Below are 22,680 nucleotides of genomic sequence, written 5' to 3' on the forward strand. Positions count from 1 at the left end.
TGCTCCTGGAACAGGTAAGTCTATTTAACCCTCTTTGCAGCTGACATTGCAGTGACAACCTCCTGATATCATAGCACAACCTCTCCACAATGTTGTGGGTTTGTGTATAGCTGGCTCAATCCCCTGGTGTTAGACTTTGTCCGGATGATACAAACCTGCCTTGCTTAGACGAATTGTTTGCCTGCCCCTATTATTTTGTTTTACTTTAGAAACAATTAATATTCCTTAAAGAGTAAACGTGTAGGAATGATTATATAGATCACTTCATTTCCATGCTAACATTTACTGCTGTTGTAGGAATAAAGGTAAATGGTGCTATCACGCCTTCATGAAATATAGGCATACCGAAATTCCAGCAGTCGGGCACATAATTTTGTCCCAGGCTTATGCCTGATTTCCAAGTATATGATAAACCTAAAACCCTCCATCATGGCTGAAGTGACATTTACAAAGGGAATCATTTAGAAAGGGATATATTTTTCATCCCATGTTACAAATTCAAATGTAGTAAAGAACATCACCTGAACAGGTATTTCTTTAGTTCCCTAACCAGCCTCAGCATCTGTTCCTAAAGATGATTCTTTTTGGTCAAAATGGAATACTTCTGAATTGTTACTTGAGCTGGTTTTATTTTAGAGTCAAATGAAAACCCTAGCTAGCTAATAAAAGAAGTGCACCAAATTAAATCATCATACTTATGGCAGTATGGAAGTAACAGAGTGTGAGAAAAGAGCCAGATTTTTAAAGGTATTTTTAAAGGGATTTTTAAAATTATTTTGGTGTCTAACTCCCACTGAAATCAATGCGAGTTAGGCACCTAAATACCTTTTAAAAGGTGGTCCTAAGTGACTCAGGAGCATATAACCAACTGATTTTCAATGGGACTTGTGCTCCCAAGTAATGTGAGACACTTTTTAAAAGCCCATCCCTTAACATGTAACCTGATTTTCAAAAGTGCTGAACACCCAACAGCTCCCACTGACTTCTATACGAGTTGCCAGGAGCCAAGACTTTTAAAAGTGAGTGGTGAAATCCTAGCCCTCTGGAAATGTTGCCATTGACTTCAGTGGGACCAGGATTTTCATATAGGTGCCTTAGGGTGGATTTAGGAACCTAACTTTAGGCTCCTGGCTTTGAAAATCTTGGCTTAAATGTTTAGCCCAGCTTGTGGGGCCTTAGCTTTGTAACCAACGTTAGTTAATAATCATTGCAATGCCTATTTCTTATATCGCATTTTTTATCAGTAGATCTCAAGACCCTTCACTGTCTTTTAATGTACGTATCCTCACAATGCCCCTGTGAGGTGTGGATGCATCATCATCCCCATTTTACAGATGGGGAACTGAGGCACAGAGAGACCAAGTATATCAACACTACAAAGACAAAGCCGCAGCACCAAATGGCAGAGCCTGGCTCAATTACCTTGGGCCTGCGGGACTAAAAATAGCAGTGGAGATGCTCCAGCTTGGTCTGCAGCCAGGCTCAGAAACCTGGTGAGGGTCTTGGAACCCAGGCTCCAGGCCAAGTGAAAACATCTACGTGGCTATTATTAGCTCTGCAGCCCAACCCCTACAAGCCCAAGTCAGTTGAGCCAGGCTCTGAGACTCGGTGCCATGGGTTTTTCCTTGCAGCGTAGACATGCCGTAAATGACTTGCCCAAGGACACACAGGAAAGTCTATGACAGCAGGGACTTGAACCTTGGTTTGCTACACCCTAAGCCTGTGCCCTCACCACCGGACCAAGTAGCTAAACAGCGAGGCCTTGTACTGAAAACACACTCCTAACTAGTCAGGGTGAGGGCAGGGAACATTGCTTCAACGTGATGTCTATTTTCTAACACTTGTATTGGAACTGTACTTGGCCCACTAACTTTCTGTTGAAAACGGAACAGAAAACAAAGAAACATTAGCATTCTCCAAATTTCAAATGCTGATTGGAACTGGGAAAATGTTTAACTCTGTCGTCTTTGGTTGGTAGATGGATTTAGCTCAAACCCCGTCGCTTGGTTACATGTTACAATTACAAGAGCAGAGGGAGTGACAGCACATTGGCTAGCGAAGAAAGCAGAGAAAGAGACAAATGTAAAGGCGACGGGGTTACAAGAAACAGATTCTGTTAAAGAAGTTTGGTTTTGCATATCTGGCATGATTCTGTGATGATACGCAATATGCATTCAGCCCAGCCTTCTAACACAAAGAGCGATCACAATGGGACTGTCAGGTTATTTTCATGGGTCAAGTCCTAAAATTCCAGAGCATGGGATATGCCCCGCCCAAACCAAAGAATACCATACTCCACAGAATATTGCACCTCTTAAGCTGTAGCCCATGGTATGCTTCGCCCGTACCCAGGAATACCATACTCCTCCAGAACATTGCACCATCTTTCTGATCTCTCTGTGGGGAGCTGTAGAGCGGACCGCTCTCTGTTCTCTACCCTTCTTCTGCTTCTTCCTATCACAAATTCTCTCCCCTCAATCATCAGCATCTCTTGTTTGGCAGCATACGGCAAAAGGCAGCTTGAGTGTAGCCCCAGAGGCAAGGCAAGTAGAGAGCAGAAGGATGAGAACAGGATGACACCAGAGGGCGCTGCAACCAAGATGGATGGAGCAATCCCCAAACATCATCCCACCAGCCAACCTCGAGAAATACTGTGCCCGAGTACTGCGCCCCCCCAAGATGCCCTCTCGCTCTGCATCTTCCTCCCCAAATCTGAAATCACCACAGAACCAGAGGAGATCTGCTTCCTCGCTTCCACAAACAAAACGACGGCCGGGTCGGCTGGAATGCAGCTGATGGCTGAACTGCAGCAGGCGGCTGCAGATATTGCTGAAATGAAATCTACAGTTTCCACCCTACTAACCACTGTGACTGGGATTCAGAGTGCCCCACAAGCGCTATCCAGACGGGTGTGTGAAGCAGAACACACACTTTCTGAAATGCGAGACGATCTCAGAGAGAACAAATTACAAGTTATGAAGAACTGTAATGATATCAAGACTATTAAGATCCAACTAAATGATATAGAAAGCTGCTCACAATGATGTAACATTAGGGTTGTGGGTGTCCCTGTGGGAACAGAGAAAAGCAAACAGTCTGAATTTGTCTCTAAACTGCTCAGTAAGTTGTTGGATCTGCTAGTAGATCTTTGTTTGGATACAGAGCGGGCATATCGGTCCTTGCCCCAAGCCAGCTCCAGGAGGTCAGCCTAGAGCATTGCTTTTGAAGATCCCAAAGTTTACCCTCAAGGAGCTTATACTGCAGAAATTCAGAGAAAATAAAAGGAGCTGTTATGGGGATAGCTAGCAATTAAAACTCTGCTCTTTCAAGCTCATGCCAGTGATCTGGTTGCAATGAGGGCAACATTTAATCAAGCAAAATAATTGGCCAGGAAGATGGACTTGGAAGTATTTTATTAAATACATGGAAACACTCCCTATTAAGAATGGTGAGAACATAGTTTCATTCAGTTCCTCTCAGGAGGCAGAAATATACTTCCAAAATCTGCAAACTCCTCCTTTGCAGAAGGAGACATCGATGGAAGGATCCACCCATACGGAATTTATGTACTGCTTTCAGTGAGCTGATATGGCTCCTCAAACAAGTTGATGGGTACTAGTTCACACTGATGTGTTAGTTCCTTTTCTTCTCCCACCCCCCACCCACCCATTGGCATTGAGGGTTAAAGGGTTATCAATTACTTCCAATGGCCTTAACTCATGGGAAAGGAGCATCAATGTAAAATCAATCATTTGATTAGTAATTATGTTTTCAGTCCTTACCTTATTAGACGGTGTGTCCTTATGGACTAATGTCTCGAGGTCTCTTGGTATTAGATGAGTAACTATAGTTGAAATGTTTGGGGCCCCAGGGACTATAAGGATCTCCAAGTTTCACTTGATTCCCCCCACCTCACCCCGCTTTGTGTGTCAAATGTGGGGGACAGGGTTGAACTATTTAAACAGATTCTTCTTTCTGATTGGATGGTACTAATGGGTATTGCTCTCTCCACTATCCTTTCACTTTTGGTTTCTTCACTTTCTGCCCCCTTCCCATTGCCTGCCTATGCTGGGAATTTCCTTCCCACTGGGTAGAGTATGTATCAGCAAGCAACACCCTACCCTGGACTATATAACTTGTGCTGCTTAGATATGCAAGGACCGTATGCCGCTCAAGAAAATTTGCCATTTCTCATTTATTGACAAAGCAACCTTCTATTATAGAGCGTATATTTTTTAAAATGATGGCTCACGTAATTCAGTGTGTTTCCTGGAATATAAAAGGGTTTTATTAAAGCTATTAAAAGGAAAAAATATGTACCCAGTGCTTAAAAGAGAGAATGCTGACATCACCGTGCTACGGGAGGCACGTCTGACAGAACTTAAAGCTGTAATAGAGATGGGATAGGCCTCCCAGTTTCCAGTTGCTTTAATTCTAAAGCAAGGGGCATTGCTATACTACTACATAATAGCCTGATTATTCCTATATTGAGCACAAGGTCTGAAAATGAGGGCAGATTTATTGAACTCCAGGCTGAAACTGGCAATTTTATAATCACCGTTGCCAATCTCTGGGGACCAAATCAGGATGATCATAATGACATGAGCCACCATCCTATTATTGGTTTCAGAGTAGCAGCCGTTAGCTGGAGACGCCGTTAGCTGGAGACATTAACAAAACTCTAGACCCAGTCCTTGATCAATCTTCTCCATTTCTACAAGGAAATACCGATACTCATCTAGTACTTCAAACATACATGGCTGATTTAGGCTTATAAAGTGTGTGGAAATCAGGTGATCCTATGGTCAGAGACTATAGATTTGGTTTGGTTTTGTTCTCCTGCAACTCTTTCAACATATTCAAGATGGGACTATTTCTTAATGTCTTAAGACTTGATCAATTCTGTCACTGATTGTGACATTGGTACATCTGACCAGGCTCTTATACATACGGCATTTAAGTCCCCAGGGTATGCACCCCCAACTAAAATGTGGAGATTAAATACTTCTCTGCAGTTTGAGACATCATTTGTTAACTCTGTCCTGCAGGAGTTAGATTTAAAAATAAACAAAATAAATGTTCCCACTGTTTCATCAGCTGCCACACTTTGGGAAGCTTTAAAGCCTTCGTCATAGGCCATATTATCTCTTATTCCAACTTTAAAAAAGTTTAAAAAGTTTAAAAGTTTAAAGCTGAGTTTGCTTTATTCTGTTTGAAGCAAAACTACTGGGGATCTGGCAAGAGAGCCAAGCAGTTGGCAGACAGGCTTAAGCCAAATGCTAACAAAAAGAAGATTGCTGCCATTCACGATAGTAGTGATAAATTATACACAGCACAGTCAGATATTAATAAACAATTTCAGCAGTTTTATTCAAAATGATATTTAGCTAAAGAGGCCATCCATAAAGATGCCCTAGGTAACTTTTTTAGTGGATTGTCTCTGCCACGGATCTCTGACTCTCAGAAGGAATTTTTAGGTGCCCTTCTAGAAATTGCAGAACTGACTCAGGCTGTAAAAGACAAAAAGGTCGGAAACACTCCTGGTGCAGATGCATTCCCTACTGAATTTTATAAAAAGTTCTCTGGAATTTTAACACCTAGATTATCGAATATGTTCAATGAGGCCAACAATGAGCCTACTCTAAGGGAAGCTGTAACTTCAGTTATTCCTAAACCTGGGAAAGATTTTGGATTATGCAGTTCTGGGAAGGAATGCTAAGTGGAGGTGGGATCCACCTAACGAGGAAAATGGAGAGTATCTTTGGATACAGACTGCTAACCTAGTGTGGTTGGCTTTAAACTAGGTTTGATGGGGGCAGGAGACAAAAGCGCACAGGTGAGTCCAAAACATGGAGACCTGGGTGAAGGGTCAGAATCTGGGGGAAGAATTATAGCAGGGACAGAAGAGAGACAAGAGGGAACATAGGGGGAATCAAACCAGTATCTTAGATGTCTGAATACCAATGCAAGAAGCATGGGGAATAAACAGGAAGAACTAGAACTATATAGTTATTCCAATGACATAGTTGGCATCACAGAGACTTGGTGGGATAATACACATGACTGGAATATTGGTATAGAAGGGTACAGCTTGGTCAGGAAGGACAGGCAGGGGGAAAAGGGAGGAGGTGTTGTCTTGTAAATCAGAGATGTATACACTTGCACTGAGGTTGAGATGAAAATAGGAGACAGACCTGTTGCAAGTCTCTGGGTAAGGATAAAAGGGGTGAAAAACAAGGCTGATGTCATGATAGGGGTCTACTACAGACCACCTAACCACTAACACAGTACTGTACTGTATTTGCTTTGTGTGTGTGTGTGTCTGTCTGCTGCTGCCTGATTGTGTACTTCTGGTTCCAAATGAGGTGTGTGGTTGACAGGTCAGTTCGTAACACTGGTGTTCATAACTCTGAGGTTCTACTGTATGTCCTGAGGCATCTATCTCCCTGTTTCTATTCCTCAAAATTATTTTAAGAAATTCAAAAATATTTTTAGAATGTTCCTTTGGGGCGCAGGTAAGATCTCTTAACAAATTACAGCTCCCCCTAGCTCTAGAGGGATTTCATTTTCCAACGTGAAAATTTATCATATCTCCTTTTTGTTAAGCCAAGCATCTTTGTGACTGTTAGATATGACCACGCAGACCCCACCTGGGTTCAGATTGAATGAGAATTGGTAAACCCTCTCCCACTTTCAAGCCTTGTAGGATCAAATTATTACAGATATAATGGCTCCAGAGTTCCCACAATAACAACTGTGAGGCAAGCTTGGTCAAACTTATCTAAAAAGTTCTGCTTCCATCCATTCGCCCATGTCGAGGTGGTTCAATGAAGCAATCCTTTCCTTAAAATTGGTGGCAAACCCTTGATTTGGAGGGATTGGATGCAGCTAATTGACAATGATAAACCATTTGTAGATCTTCAGCAAGAATTTGGTTCCGGAGCATGGAAATATCTCCAGTTGAAGCATTTACTTAAAATGTATTTGGACCAGAGGCACTGCAAGCTTCAGAACCTCCAGAACTTTTATTATTTTGGAGGAAACTTCCTGGATTTACTTGGCCAGCAGTAGCCTTTTACTATTTTCTGGCCCAACTAACTCAGCCAAAAGATTGACAATTTGAGAGTCGTTTGGAATACAGATTTGAATACACAACTGTCTCTGACCCAACGGAATTACAATTGAATCTAATATTAAAAAAGCCAACTATAGACCCGAAACTATGACTAATTCACCAAAAGACGCTTTTTCAAATACACTGGTCCCCACATAGGCTAATGGTAATGGGCCTCATGAATGTTGACCACTGTTGGAAACATTAGCTATTTTGGGAGTGCCCCTGTATCGAGAATTTCTGGAATGAGGTGGGTCAAAGGACCAATCTGATACTGGATGCTAAGCTGGAGCCCTCCCTCTTAAGTTTTGTTCTTGGACATATTCCTAACACCTGGAGGTTACCTAGTAGCAAGGCAGCTTGATTCCAATGTGCAGTGTTGGTTGCTAAAAAATTAATCCTGCAAAAATCCTGGAAAAGTCTATCCCTACCAAATATTGATGCCTGGCTCAGTGGTATGGCTGACCTCACAGCTAAGAATGATTGGCATTTCTCGGAAAGGGACAAATCAAAAAATTCAAAGCAATTAGGGCTGACTTTTTAGAGGTCCATGAGTAATACAGATACTAAGGGTAGATATGTCGCTTCCCCTCCCCCTTCCTTTAGTCTACTTAATTTCTGTATTACGGTGAATCTTGTATTAGGCTATATTTATTGTAGCTGAAAAAATGAATAAATTATCAATATAAAAAAGACAGGACTAGAGTGAGAGTAGGGAACAGAAAGAGCATGAGAACTATGAGGAAACGCTAAAGCAAGATGGGAGGGGAAGAGTGTGTGTGTGTATGCATGTGCAAGAACCAGGGGAAGGGGGAAGGGATTGAGGGGAGACAGTGGGTTTAGAGGAAAAGAAATGTAGAGCCAGGCACTCAGCTGTGGCAAATAAACACAATTCTGTTGCTTTGACGCTGACTTCCATCATTCTGGGAATCTGGCCCTACACAGTTTCCTGGAGAAATTAACATACTGCTGCATGTTACAAACACGGCACCTTCCAAGGTTTCCCATTACATGAGAATTGGCCAGCAATATTTGGCACCTCGCTCGCGCTCTCCCACCCAGACGCACGGATTAAGAGCAAGATAATACACTTCCTATTACTGCGTGAAGGTGGATGTGCACCTGCTCCACACTGCTTCAGGCAAACAATTGCCCTGTCCTAACCCTTTCCACAGCTAACATGGCAAGCAATTTATCACTGTCATCTAACTTCATTCACTTCTCTCGCAGAATGACAGCCATCAAAAGCTTCTCGTTATTGGCCTGTTACTGGGTGGCAAGACAATCACGGTCTCTAACAAGGTCTTCAAAAGAGAAAAAAAAACATACTGAAGCCCTCCCTCAGTGGAAGTTTTGTGTGCATGGGTGGCAAATGCCAAACATGTCCCTGACCTCCTATAACAACTGTGAGCCCTGCAGCTGGAGGACTTAAGCTGGAGGACCCCCTTGCAGATAAAGGTCCCTTCGTTCGGTAGTTTGCTTATAGTTCAATTTGCCTGATGTTCTTGAAGCAAATAAACTTACTAAAATCCAATGTGCAAGCCTCTACGATTGGGATATGCAGTGCAGTAAATAGCCATTGTAGCACTTTCTGTATGTTGCCATGAGCATATATTTGATGCAGTACCAGCAAATTATCATATAATGAGCCAGAGGTGAGCCTTCTGTTACAAAGGAGATGAGAAACCTTTTTACTCCATTCATTTTGCAGGTATTGAGTGCATGACACAAGGAGAAGAATGGAGATGGCCACATTAAGAAAAGGAAGATTAAGAAAGAAGCAAAGATTAAGCAGCAACCAGAATTCATTTTGCGGTCAGTGCATTATCCCATAAGAGACATGCCCTGCAGGTCTAGAGACACCAGGGACTCCCACTGGCTACTGGCCAAAACAAAAGGCCAATTAGAATCCATTTTGGAATGTCTTTTGTCTTTACAGTGGTACAGCTCTTTCATGTAGCCATGAGAGAGTCTTCTGTTCACCTAAAAAGAACAGTTACCTTGAATCCTCTTGGGGCTAGAAACTGGAGGGACTGCTCTCATCAAAGTAAAACACGAGTGGTGGGGGAGGGGGAATGAGCTTTGGGTAAGATGCACAGACAGCAAAACACCTTGAGACCTCAGTTTTGGACTGCTCTTCTGGGCATACTGTAACTGTGAGACACACACGTCTAGCACTGAAGAACAAGCAGACATGCCTATATCTGAAAACAAACTAGAACCTCCACGTTTTCCATCTATATTCCAGCCTGGGGCTCCCAGTAATCTATTTACCATAGTGACATGGGGGGATTTTAGGGACAAGCCACCCTGATGTGAATTGATTGAATGATCAGTTCACATCAACAGATTATCTCTGGATAGATGATGCAACTGGTGGGCATTGTCAGGGATGGAAACATTGAATCTGAGCTTACAGAAAAGGAACTAATCAGCAGTTCAGTTGCAGTGAGGGCTGAAAAGTCCTGAGTATCTCCTGCAATCTGTGTAATGTGCCTTTGTGCTGATAGGAGGAAACTACATATTTGCATGAGGCATACAGAAAGAGAATTTGAATTTTCTCTCTGCCTCCTTCAGTGCTGGTGTACTGGGTGAGCAATTTGATGCGATTTCACCTGTCGCCATAGGAACTGAACTGTCTCTGGATAGGGAGAACATTTCTCTCACATCTATACCTCATGACGGTTACATCATCATTAGAAAGTGTCATCTCTACATTTTAGTTCATGGTCTTTAGATCTTTAGAGGCAAGAAAGGCAAGAAAACCATTACCCACAACATCTCCAACATAAATTTCTCCCTGTAACAGCAAAATACCCAGCTCTATAATTCCTTTTTTGTCAAGATTATACTGGGTGCACTCTATTTGGTTGCAGTGGGAGTCTACACCCTTCACCTTGTCATCTTATCCTTGGTGAAACTAGGAGAGGCAACTCAGGAAAAGTCAAATGGAAATAAGGATCCGCTCAGCAGAGAGATACCCTCACTGCAAGAGGAAAGTGACCCCAAAAGTCAGTCAATTATGGGAAATGCTACATGTCAGACGAGGAACAAGGAAGAGGAACCATCAGCTGCTGATGGTGGTGGAACTGTTGTCTCTTTTGGGTCAGGGGCTACTTGGATCTCCTTCTATCAAAACACCAAAACTCAGCAATAACTACAGTTGGCTGAAAATTTTCCATCCATTTTTTTTTTCCTAAATGAACATTTTTGCTCTAAATGTTAATTTTGATTGAAAATTTCCAACCTGTGAAAACACCAAAAACATTTATCAAAATACAGTGGGGTTTTGGTAAATTTCTACCAAAGAAATGTAATAAGTCTGTTTCTTTCATTCATTCTCTGACTTGCTGTAGTAACAACATACATGCTATGCGTGTTACTGATGATGCATGAACTTTTTTCATATCCTCACAACATTAACCTCCAAAAATCCTGTCCTATCATGCAGTGACCTTAGTGCAAAACCCAGTATAGATTAACTGAGGGCAGCTTCTTCTTTGGCTGTTTGTCAGAAGTCTGAAAGAGAAATGTCTGTGCCCAGGACACAGAACAAAGTCAAACAATAACGGTACAGCAATATAATGACATACTAAATTCAGACAGTGCCGGAATTGAAAGCTATTGTTAACCTTTGTTTAACAAGCAATTATGAAGTTATACAAATGATCCTAGAATGCCTGAACACTAGACTGCAATACATCGAGCCAATAGTTACTCTTGTACAATCACACTGAAGTCAATGGACTAAATTCACCCCTATCATGCTTATTCCATGGGTGATTCTAGCCAAATGGTGATGAAAAAATGTGCAAAGGGGCAGAAGGTAACCAGTATAGGCACTCGTCATACCCTTATTTCAAGACACCACGATCATGCAGAGTTTAACAAAAAAGATACCAGGAGAAACCTTTAAAATCCCTTAGAAACAATGTCAAGGAGCAATGGGATGCTTGAAGCTTGAAACTTAAAAATCACCATCAAGGAAAAATGTAAAATAAGTAGGGTAAAATGCCACAGTACTGAAATCCGTCCTTCCCTAACATAGAGTATTAACCAGATGGTGCTGCTCTGTCATTTTGATGAGATGTATTTATTTATATCATCCACATACATATATTCTGACCCTCATCTCATCCCCTAGCAGTGAGAGGTCATTCAAGCGTGTCATGTATTAAATATCAGATAGCTTCATTTTTATATATTTTTTCCAGACTGATCAAACCTTTTTTTATTCCTTGCCAGAGGTGCTCCATCAGTTTGAAAAATGTCCAGAAATACAAAATCAAATGTCTAATGTTCCTGGTAACCAGGAACTCTCTTACCCAGGGAAGGGACTCTCACAAAGTGGGTTCAGAACCAGGGCCGGATTTCCAGTTAGACATGGTAGGGGCGCCTGCATTCTAGGAGCATCTTACTGCTCTAAAACTGTGTGCAACATGAAGGTCAGCTATAGGCGGGGGGGGAGGGGGGGGGGGGCGCTGAAGAAGTTGTGCCTACGGGTGCATAAGGCGTAAATCCGGCCCTGTTCAGAACACAAGGTTAATTGCTGACTGGATAAAATCTCCAGGAGGGTACACACAATACCTTACTGAGCATGTCTGAAATTAAGCTAAGGTGTCAATACAGCACCTACAAAAAGAAAAGGAGGACTTGTGGCACCTTAGAGACTAACACATTTATTTGAGCATGAGCTTTCGTGAGCTACAGCTCACTTCATCGGTTTCATGTAGCTCATAAAAGCTTATGCTCAAATAAATTGGTTAGTCTCTAAGGTGCCACAAGTCCTCCTTTTCTTTTTGCGAATACAGACTAACACGGCTGCTACTCTGACACCTGTCAAAATTCAGAGGAACTCAATTTGTTCTTAAAAATAAACAGACTTTATTTGCAGTATGGATCAATTTCATTTCTATAGAGGAGTCAAATTTTATTATTAATGAGCTTCTTAATTAGTACTTGCCCTGTCTTTTTATGCTGTTGTATTGAATTCAAGTGCACGAGGCTTAATGAACAGATGCTGCTTCTCTAGGTGGTTTAGGAGCTAACACCTCATTATTTGCGAATATTTTTTAAAGGGCTGTTGTTACTCATGTGTCCTGTGCTCATTGCATGATCACAGTTACACGAAGTCAACCCAGACAAAGAGACTATGACAAACGTCTTCTTTCCTGAAGTCTGTATCTCTGTCCATGAGGGTCATGCTAGGACCACATCAGTGCTGCAAGATAGGTGGGTCTCTCCTCTGGGCTTCAGAAGCTTTTCATTAATTTATCTGCAAATACAAATTTTGCAGGGTGAAGGGTTTTAATAGTGGATATGTCCCTGCAAAATCAGTACTATTAACACATTGTCACTGCCTTTTTTTGACCCTGCAGAGAGTTACTCTAATATTGTGCCAACCTAGGGCAACATTTTCAAAAGCACCTAACTCACTTAGGCGTTTAAGTCCCTAAATCCTTGGGATTTAGGCCCTTAAACAACACTTATGAACTTTTGAAAATGTAAAACCAAGTCAAAGCTTAGTGATATTTTGCTTTGACAATCTCAGCAGGCTGTAGTGTCAGAAGGATTTTTTTAAACAAACAAGCTTATTTAGATTGTAAGCTATTTGGGGCAGGGACTGTCTCTTTGTTCTGTGTTTGTACAGTCCCTAGCACAATGGGCCCCTGGCCCATGACTGGGGCTCATAGGTGCTAAGGTAATACAAATGAAATGATATTAATTATAATATTGCAGCTTACTAACACAGAAACCTGCAATAAGAATGGCCCTTGGCAACTTTTCCCACATTGTAAACATATGGCCAAGTAAAGTACCCCCAGCAATTCGTACAATTTCATCCCTCCTTACTTATTTTTGCTCTTTTCTGGGGTGGCTGCTCAAGAAAAGGTTTCACAATCTAAAGCTCTAGAGTACTATTTTTAGAGCATGGAACTGGCGATTTCCGGACGGAAAGAGAACATCATTCAGCTGATCTAACTCTGCATACATATACATCTGATGAAGTGAGCTGTAGCTCACGAAAGCTCATGCTCAAATAAATTGGTTAGTCTCTAAGATGCCACAAGTACTCCTTTTCTTTCTGCATACAGTGTATATCACATTGCTGCTGATGTGATTTCCCCAGCACCACCAATGCTGCACTCACAATTAAAACACAGCAAACATGTACAAACGCCATGGTACAAAAGCCACATACTGGTCTTCAACTTCTCTTCACCTAGGGCTACACCTGCACTGTGAAAGAGACAGCAAGGCAGCCAAACAAAACACAGCACCTTACAATTATATTTCTTTTCCCAGACTGCGTTCCACAGAATACTATAGAACTCAGAAAGGTTCTAGAAAATAGAATTTGAGGAGCTGGTCATGGCATTAGAGATGGAACATCCCTCTCTCTTTTATCCCAAAAAGTTGCCAGAAAGGTTCATTTGACAGCCTGCATTTAATTCCAGTTAGCACATGTTAAAATTAGAACTAAGGACCAGTGCCTCAGCCAAAATCAGCTAAGCTCCACCGACTTCAGTGAAGCCACAAGGATTTACACCCGCTGAGGATCTGGCCCTAGTAACATTTTACTTGTGTAGAATATTTGTCATCCCCAAGACTCACTGAGCATTTTACAGAGCATACATTGTACACACTACTGACATGCAGACCTTCCCAGGGCAGAAGGCAGGGAGCAGCCAAAGTGAATACACAACAGCAGAGGGCAGGGGATTTTTTCCCCTAGGGCTCAGCAAGCCAGTGCTTTCCTAAAATGCTCCACTGGATCCTGGATGTGATGCTCTGCAAAACAAAAGTGGCAAATTGACTTCAATGGGGGCAGCGCGAGGCCAGCGCTGAGAGCTTTTGAAAAATCTCCTCCTTCTCATCTACCCAGAACAAACAGGAAGGAGCTCATTCTGTAAAGCTGTCATTGGAAGGCTCCACACACAGAATCAAGTGCATGGATCCCAATCAACTTATGTCCGAATGATGAAGGGCTGAGTTAGCCCTGCTAGGGCTGGGACTCATGATGGCAAAGATTCTGGGCATTTCAAAACAAGATGTGTTGACCTGATAGAGCATTATAAAATATGGACAAACAGCTAAACTCAACATATTCCCAAGTACACACAGCACGTTCCACCCTGGGAGAACAAGCACTGTGAGACCCCTGAGCAGGGGTGTCATTTAAAGAGTTACACTGCTGATTCCATGGTGGGGCATCAAATCCATGCCAAGAACAGATACAATTACCACTGGGCATGAAGGAAGATGGATTTGGAGAACAGCTGCTCTGTGTTGCTTGCTCCTGTCTGAACGCAATGATGCCTCTACCAGAATGATCAGCTTCAGTGAACGCTCATCAAAGCAACATTGACTTCTGTCCCACCTGATCCTCTCCCCATGGAGGGTGCAGGTACACTGTGGTCAGGCAACGGCCCCACGGCTTGCGAGGGAACTGCCAGGAGGAGGGGTTCTGAAGAACACCCAGAGCCATGGCTCTCTGCAAGAGGCATCTTTTCCCATGGGGTTCAGCTGGCTCGTGGAATCTGTGTCCTCTTCACCCTCGGGAAACTCACTGAACCCCCTTCTGAACTTCAGTTTCACCTTCCTCAGGGGTTTTTCAAAGGACGGACACAAGATATTCAAATGCAGGGAAAAGTCTCCTCCTTGTCATTAGCCTGCTCCTCTTGTAGGAATGCCACAGTCCATTGGTGAGGATGTCAAAATCATGTCCTGATTGATTCTCATGGCCCATTCAATGCACAACGACATCAACTAAGTAAATCAGGTAGTTTGAAGAAGCTAGACAGAGAAACAGAGCTGTGCCACCTAATACATATCACACTATCTAGACATGAGAAAAATGTTTGCAGTAGCTGACAATGGACATGGCTAGAAACACCCATGCTAAACCTTATGACTCTGATACTAAGCCCACTGAACTAGTGATAGTCTTTCGTTTGACAACAGCAGACTTTGGACTAGGTCTTAGAAACTTCTTGTAGAAGCTTCATTACAAATACCAGAGCTCATGGTGAATGGAAGAGTGCCCGGATAGCTCAGTCAGCAGAGCATCAGACTTTTAATCTGAGGGTCCAGGGTTCAAGTCCCTGTTCAGGTGTAGAAGCTTTTCTGGGGGGAGGGATAGTTCAGTGGTTTGAGCATTGGCCTGCTAAACCCTGGGTTGTGAGTTCAATCCTTGAGGGGGCCATTTAGGGATCTGGGGCAAAAATTGGGGATTGGTCCTGCTTTGAGCAGGGGGTTGGACTAGATGACCTCCTGAGGTCCCTTCCAACCCTGATATTCTATGATTCTATATGCAGCAAACCTTTCCAAACCCCTTGTGATGGAAGACAAAATCCAAAAGCAGCCGACGGGCCTTTGCAGACAGATTCTGAAATCCTGATATTGCCATAGACTTTAAGATCAGAAAGGACCATCATGATCATCTAGTCTGACCTCCTGCACATTGCAGGCCATAGAACCTCAGCCACGCACTCCTGTAATAGACGCCCAACCTCTGGCTGAGTTACTGAAGTCCTCAAAACATGAGTTAAAGACCCCAAGTTACAGAGAATCCACCATTTACACTATTTAAACCTGGAAGTGACCCATGCTGCAAAGGAAGGCAAAAAATGTTGTCTAGAGGTCTTCAGAAGTGGCCAGTGTTGCTCCTCCAGGGCAGTATGCATAGTATTTTGGCTTTGGCTTTGACTTGACTCTTCCCAGATTTCCGCAGACCTTAGACCTGTTTTGTGGGAATGGGTGGCACATCTGCTCTGGGGGACAGCTGTTTTCAAATTTTAAGTCAGGGCGTTTACACAGATCCCCTTCACAATTGTATGAGTACCATTCACAACTGGAACAGAAGGATGCAGCTGCTACATGAATGGACATCACCTGCCCTCCTGCTCCAGACTCAACTCAGGCTTTGTGGTGGATGCTCTGGCGTGTGTTGCAATATGCTGGGAGATCTATTTTGATTTCCCTTGAGACAGGAGAGCATGTGACTCTGTGAGAGTACGCCAGTTTTCATTCTTCTGTTAAAATCAACAGTAAGGAAGGTGACACAGTACATTTCTCTTTCTGCAAATGTGACACATGGACATTGCATGTGATTATTTCTATGCAAGGAATTTGTGCAAATGTGATTTATTGCTTTGCTGGCAACTCAGCATTTTGTCCTCTAAAGTTATTACATTCAGATCTTCACATTTAAAAGGCAAGACTCTGAGCCATTAGGAGAAAAGATGCGATGGCAGAAATGCATTAAAAATCCATAAATAGAAATCTCAACAAAAAAATTATACTAACTCTTGAGAGTTCCCTAGCTGAGCTTGGTACACAGTACCCTCCTTTAAACCAGAGGTTAGAAACAAATGTTCAAATACAGTTAGGGCTCATCAGTACCTGTGACCTGCAGTACTAATTTACCAAGATACACAGCAATACAAATTGACCCAGGACAAGATTTTCAAAAATAGGTACGTAAAGTTAGGCTCTTAAGTCCATATTTAGGCACTTAAATGATCTGATTTTCAAAAACTGCTGGAAAAATGCAGCCACTACCCTTGACTTCAGTGGGTCTTGGATCAGACCTATGGTGCCTTATGCCCAAAGTTTCATATGTGCATAGGCTGTAACGAATATAGCACTGGGCAGGACCTCCTGGATCATGGACTCCAGTACCCTGCTATCGCAGGCAGCCCCATCATATAATCCCACACAGAAACAAAATCCGTCTTAAAGCTAGTGAGGTTGTTTGTCCCCAGTACTCCTATTGGGAGGTTGTTTCAAATCCTCCCTCCTCCTAATTGCCAGCCTAAATTTATTCATAGCCAGTTTATCTCCATTTGTTCTTGTGCCAAGATTGCTTTTCAAGCTTCAATAGCTCTTCTCCCTCCTAAAGCCAGTAGGGGTTCTCATGATCATCTAGTCTGAACTCCAACAGAATGCAGGCCACAGAATTGTATCCAGTGAGCCCTGCCTCTGGCCCATTAACCAACTACAACAGCAGCAGTATGAAACGAAATGTGTTCTCCTGGGGCATCAGCTGAGATGCACAGGGACATGTCATCTGAAGTCAAAATATGTCCATTGCAGTTTGAGGCAGCAGTACTCAAACCTGTCTCTCCAGAACTTGCAGGAGTTCTGCAATGCTGCTTCAGTCATGATGGAGGCCTGTATGCCAGTCTTCAATGGGGCCATGCAGGGACAGGGGCTGACTGGGTGCCTCAGGTGCTCTGCAGGCTCAGGGCCTCTGAGCAGATGACCCAGGCATCATGTGGCAACTGCATGGCTTCGGGATGGGCCCGGCGTATTTTCTGTGGGATGGAGCAAACTCCAGCCCATTGATGAAACAATGTGGGAGGAAGGGGATCTGCGTAAGGAGATTGCCTCCTACCAAAAGCCCCTGTGCTGGGCTTTAACACAGGAGGAGATGACCTGGCCCTTTGGGATGGGGAGGTTATTGAACAAGTTATTTGATTAATCTTTGTGGGGCGGTTCGACTGGCTCCATATGTGGTCGGATATGAGACATCAATTTATTTGACAAAAGATAATAATATTCATTGAATAAATGAAACAGAATTTAAAAAAAAAAATCTTACACCAGCTCTAGCGCAAAGCAGCCGAGAGAAATTACACGCTCATCTCCGGCTTGTTTTCCAATACTGTCCTTAATACTGCTTTTGTCATGTGATCAAGTGCTTTAAGCCCCCCTTCCTGCAGAGCCTTATGCACACGCTTAACTATATGCACTTCAGTGGGACTATTTGCCATGTGTAATGTTAAACACAGGCATAAGCCTTTGCAGGATCAGAGCCTGTATGGTGCAGGGATGTTGAGTGGAAGGGGAAAGCAGCTTTTGAGAGAAATCCTCCCCCTTAAGGAGTAGCCCACAACATGACAAGGCTGGAAAATCACTGATAGTCAGGACCAGTACGTGGACAGTCTGACCTAGTGGTCAGCGCAGGGGCGCTCAGCCCTAGTGGTCAGAGCCAGAGTCCAAGACAGCAAAAGCCAGAATCAGAGTCCAGGAACCAAGCCTCGGTAAGACCCAGAATCAGAAACCAGGAATCAGCAAGAGTCAGGTCTGCTACAGCAGGAAGTCTTCCAGTTGCTCAGACAACTTCCTGTGCCTCCTTCTGGCTTAAACAGTCTGGTGTGGCCACGCACTGGGGCTGGTCATCATCCTTCCAATCAAGATCCTTGTGGATGGTACCTCCGGTAGGGGCCAGAGTTCTGCTACCCCCTCTCTTCTAGGAGTTCTGGGTGAGCTGCCCAGTGGTGGCCAGGTTGCGGGGGCTGTTTGGGAACCTGCGGGCCCTTACACTGATCTATAAAAACATTTTTAATCACCATAGTATCTCTTCATCTGGTACAGGACTCTCACGTATTTTCCTAGTTTTTCCTCATTATGAAGGGAACTGTATCATTACTAAACCACAGTCAGTCACTTATTTCTCCCCCTCTTTTAGAGCTGTACAAAAAGCCAGCATCACATCAACAACGCCCGTCCGCCAGGTCCAATGTTAGGATGTGTTTTGCTAACATGTGCTAACATATGCTAAACTGATCAAAACAAAACCTAGGGGGAGTCTTGCAGGGCAGCAGTGGCTTGTTTTTTATTCCCACCAAAAAGAGCTCTATCTTTAATGAAGCTGTTCAGCTTTATGTTTGAACAGCGAAAGCAGACGCCGGCTTCATCAGTGGTTAAGAGTTACAGAGCCCGAGAATGTTTTCTCGTCGAGCATCAGTTCCAGCTCTTTGAACCAACTGCCGCAGATTTCAGCAGCTTGCCCACACTACAATTTTCACACTTAGCAACTGTAAAATGGTTAAAGCGGTATCTTTCCACACGGCTGCGCCGTTATTAGTGCTTAGTTTGGCATGCCACCTTAGTTACGGGCTCTAAATGCCACTTTCGGCACTTCCCAGGGTAACCTTGGCCATGAAATTGGAAAATCAGATCATTTTCTGGTCTGTTTTCTTCTTTTCCTCTGGAAGAGATTAGATTTTGCTACGCTTGACTGACAAACCTCATTTGGGATTCAAGAGGCGGCCGAAGCCCTGACCTCCTTAAGAAGTGGGAGGCAAGACGTCTAAGGCAATGACGAGTAAGAAAGAACTAATTTCAACACATCACACAAATGACAATTAGTAATTAATTTGCACGGAGAGACAAAAATAGATGTAAATGGTTAGTGTGTCTCTCAGTGTCAGCTCAGGACATTAGTTTTGTTTCTTTAAAACAATGCTAAAATGGAAGAGCTTTTCTCCCTGTGTATTGTTGGCTATTTTCTATTGCACTTAGCAAAAGATAAAAGTACTGCAGTGTTTTTTTGCATTTTTAACTAAGCCCAGAAAAGAGACATCTAAGTAATACTTTAAAGAGCAATTGTTTTTATGCTTGTTTAAATGACTGTTTCACTTTTAACTTGTGATAATCTGTATACAGTTCATTATGTTCCAAGAATGTCAGGGCAGTATGCACTGCTGAAATCATTTGTTAAAAAACAGAAAAGTTTCCAAACTGTATATTATTTATAACACCCGATGGGCAAACCTCAAAAGAGTGAATTTCCAATGTCTATCCAGACTACTGTATAAAGTTATTAATTATTATTGAATCATAAAAATGTAAAATTGGAGGGGACCTTAAGAGGCCATCTACTCCAGCCCCCTGCACTGAGATAAGACTAAGTAAACCTAGACCAGCCCTGACAGGTGTTTGTCCAATCTGCTTTTAAATGTTATGATTAATACTCTGCAATCATAATAAGCCAGATTCTCAGATGGCATAAAGCAACAATTGACTCAGCTACAATGAATTACTTCTGCTGAGGATATGGGCCCATTGATTGAGCTACACTGATTCACGATACCACAGAACCTGGACCATTGATTTCATGAGATCTATGCTGGTTATTATGTTGGTAGCATTTATTCAGGAATTACATAGACATCAAAATAGCAGGTAATCAACAGTGCCCAACACTAAGATTTTTGAAATAATGCTTCTGGTGATTGTTATATCTAATGCTGACTGCACCAAAACAAAACGAGACCATCTCAACCATCTGAAAATATTGTAAACTGGGAGGCCAAAGTACGCCAAGAGAGTCCAAAAGTAAGCTACAGAGCTTCAATTCTTCTCCCTACCCATGTGCCTAGAGCCAAATCTCTGGATGCAAAGGCCCCAGTCAAGACGAAAGTACATCCACTCTCTGCGACACAGATGCCCTGTTTTATCGGTACCTCTTGGGGGGTTGTTCATATATTTGACCTTCATTGTGCCCCAGGCAAGGCTTACTGTAAATGACTGTTCATTGTGCAATATCAGGGTGAAGGACTTACCTAGAAACAGATGAGTATGAGCAAAGGCTGAGAACAGCCCATGCATGTAGGTAGTAAGTGAAGGATGGGGAAGGCAGGATCTCCAGCTGGAAATATCCACGCACTCTCCTTCTCGAATGCCCGACATATTTTTGAAGAAAATGTTATGGCATCACTTGTGCAATTGTGTCCTGGATCAGCTCTCCAGACAAAGCCCAAGAGGTTGCTTTAAGAGCTGTTTAAGAACTGGATTTACCGAGCTGGAATCAGAGAAAATGGTGTGCCTTCCTTGTTTTTATTCTGAAAGAGGGTAGGGAATAGGGATGATGGGAGAAGAGAGGGAAGAGGGAGTGCTTGGCTGAGGATGGAAGGGTGTGCAAAGGGCACTCTTCTCTCACTCTATCCAGCTGCATTCCAAAGCCCTTCTGTAACGCACCTCTCCGGCACCCCACCAAAATTGTCCACTGCCACCACCTCCCACTGGGCAGGAGCCACAGATCTTCACTTTGACTATCTGGATGCCCTATGCTGCACGTGTTTGTCCCTGCCTGCTCTGTGGTTTGGAAATAGTGGGTCGTATGGAAATGGAAGAAAAGAAGACACTGGTAGTAGAAAATAATATACTGAGAACGGCAGGCAAGTGGAAGGTAGAAATTAGGACGTTATTAAGGGGAATGTGAACTTGGCACTCTCAGTATTAGATAGCCTGGAGAGTGCATGTTTGAGGTGGGCTGGACATGGGATAAGAAAGGGAGAACGACCAGCAAAGAAAGAGGTCAGGGAGGAAGAGGACAGCCAGAAAGGATGTGGAAGACCAAGGATATGATGGGAAGACTCTGTCAGGAGAAGTTTGAAGAGAAAAGGACTAGAACTCCAAGACCTATGAATCTGTGCTATGGAATGGCAAAGAACCATGGGCACCTCTGACCCCATATAAATGGGAAAAGGAGTCAAGAGGTGAAGTGCATCTGATTGCCCAAGGCATCCTACTAACTTTTCAGTGACTAGCAATTATTCCCAGGCATGTAAGAGGTAGTGTAATTGGAGTGCACTGGAAATTGACAGTAATTGATTTTTTAGCATGCACTTTTATATTTCAACTAGGAGTGCCAAGCTAATGAAATAAACTAGTAAAGTACTAAAATGGATTACAGCATGTCAAACAGTGCGGAGACAGGAGCCTGTGAAAAACACCCCTCTGGATGTCAGTCAGATCCTCCACTGGTACTACACTGTGCATAGATCACTCAACTTAAGGACTTCAAGAGCTTCAGTAAAGTGTGTACATTACAGCTGTTTAAATTAACCAACCAAGTTCAGGAGAGAAAAACACATTGGTAAAAAGAAGAGCATGAGCAACACAGAATATGACATACCTCAGAGATTTTAAAAAGCTTGCTGCCCAACAAAGAAATTTCCTACTGGCTCTGTGCCCATTAGCAACCTGCTAACGGGCAGGGTCAACAGACCTTCCCATAATTAGCCATATTTTCCAGAACTGTTTTCACTCAAGACTTGACATACAAGCTGTTGGCCCAGAGCTGATTTCCCCCCTTCTGCAACAATACCTTAATGTAATTTAGCCAATTTTAAGGTGTCAGCAGCCAAAAAAGCATTACTTTGAACAGTTGCGCCTAAGAGACAGAATAATTTTAAAAGCGGAAATCCTGCAGGAGTTTAATCATAATACCTTGTCATATTCAAGTAAGAAGAAGAAGAAGAAACACACAAGTTGTTTAATTCTGAGCTCAGCAGGAGTGAAAAATCAAAAGCTTTAAGAGTCTGATCCAGCATCAGCTTGATGTCAGTGGAAAGGCTCCCATTGACTTCAGTGGGCTTTGGATCACACCCTAAGAACTCTTGAAGGGTGTGTATTACTGTCATCTGATAAAGTCACCATCTTTCACGGACAACCTATTGTGTCTAGAGTAGCCAGAGATTCTCCTCAAAGGGGCGGATCATATCTCCTCAAGACAAAACCCCCTGGATGGGAGTGGAGTGACCAGGAAATTCCACGAAGTTCACCTCACACAAGGCCTTCCCACTTATCCAGTACGATTCTGCTCTAACTCCACTGACTTCTGTGGATCACTGCTGACATACACAGCCATGGAAGAGAGATCAGAGCTTAGTCCACAGCATCTTCCCTCAGGCACTGGGGAGGCCAGAAAGGGATGTGGACCTCTGAATAGGTTCATTCAGTGGATCTACTGGGAATGCCGCTCCTAACCT

The 22,680-nt window shown here is 43.1% G+C and overlaps 1 protein-coding gene and 1 non-coding gene across 16 annotated transcripts in view; one reads left to right on the top strand and one right to left on the bottom strand.

The window, feature by feature from the left end:
- The window catches only part of EPHA5 (EPH receptor A5), a 372,563-nt gene that overhangs the window by 234,221 nt on the left and 115,662 nt on the right, over positions 1-22,680 (bottom strand). The window lies entirely within an intron of this gene.
- On the top strand, positions 15,158-15,230 carry TRNAK-UUU (transfer RNA lysine (anticodon UUU)). Its single transcript has one exon. It is a non-coding gene; the product is annotated as a tRNA-Lys (tRNA).

The sequence above is a fragment of the Caretta caretta genome, chromosome 4 (assembly GCF_965140235.1).
Source record: "Caretta caretta isolate rCarCar2 chromosome 4, rCarCar1.hap1, whole genome shotgun sequence".
In the NCBI taxonomy this organism is placed as follows: Eukaryota; Metazoa; Chordata; order Testudines; family Cheloniidae; genus Caretta; species Caretta caretta.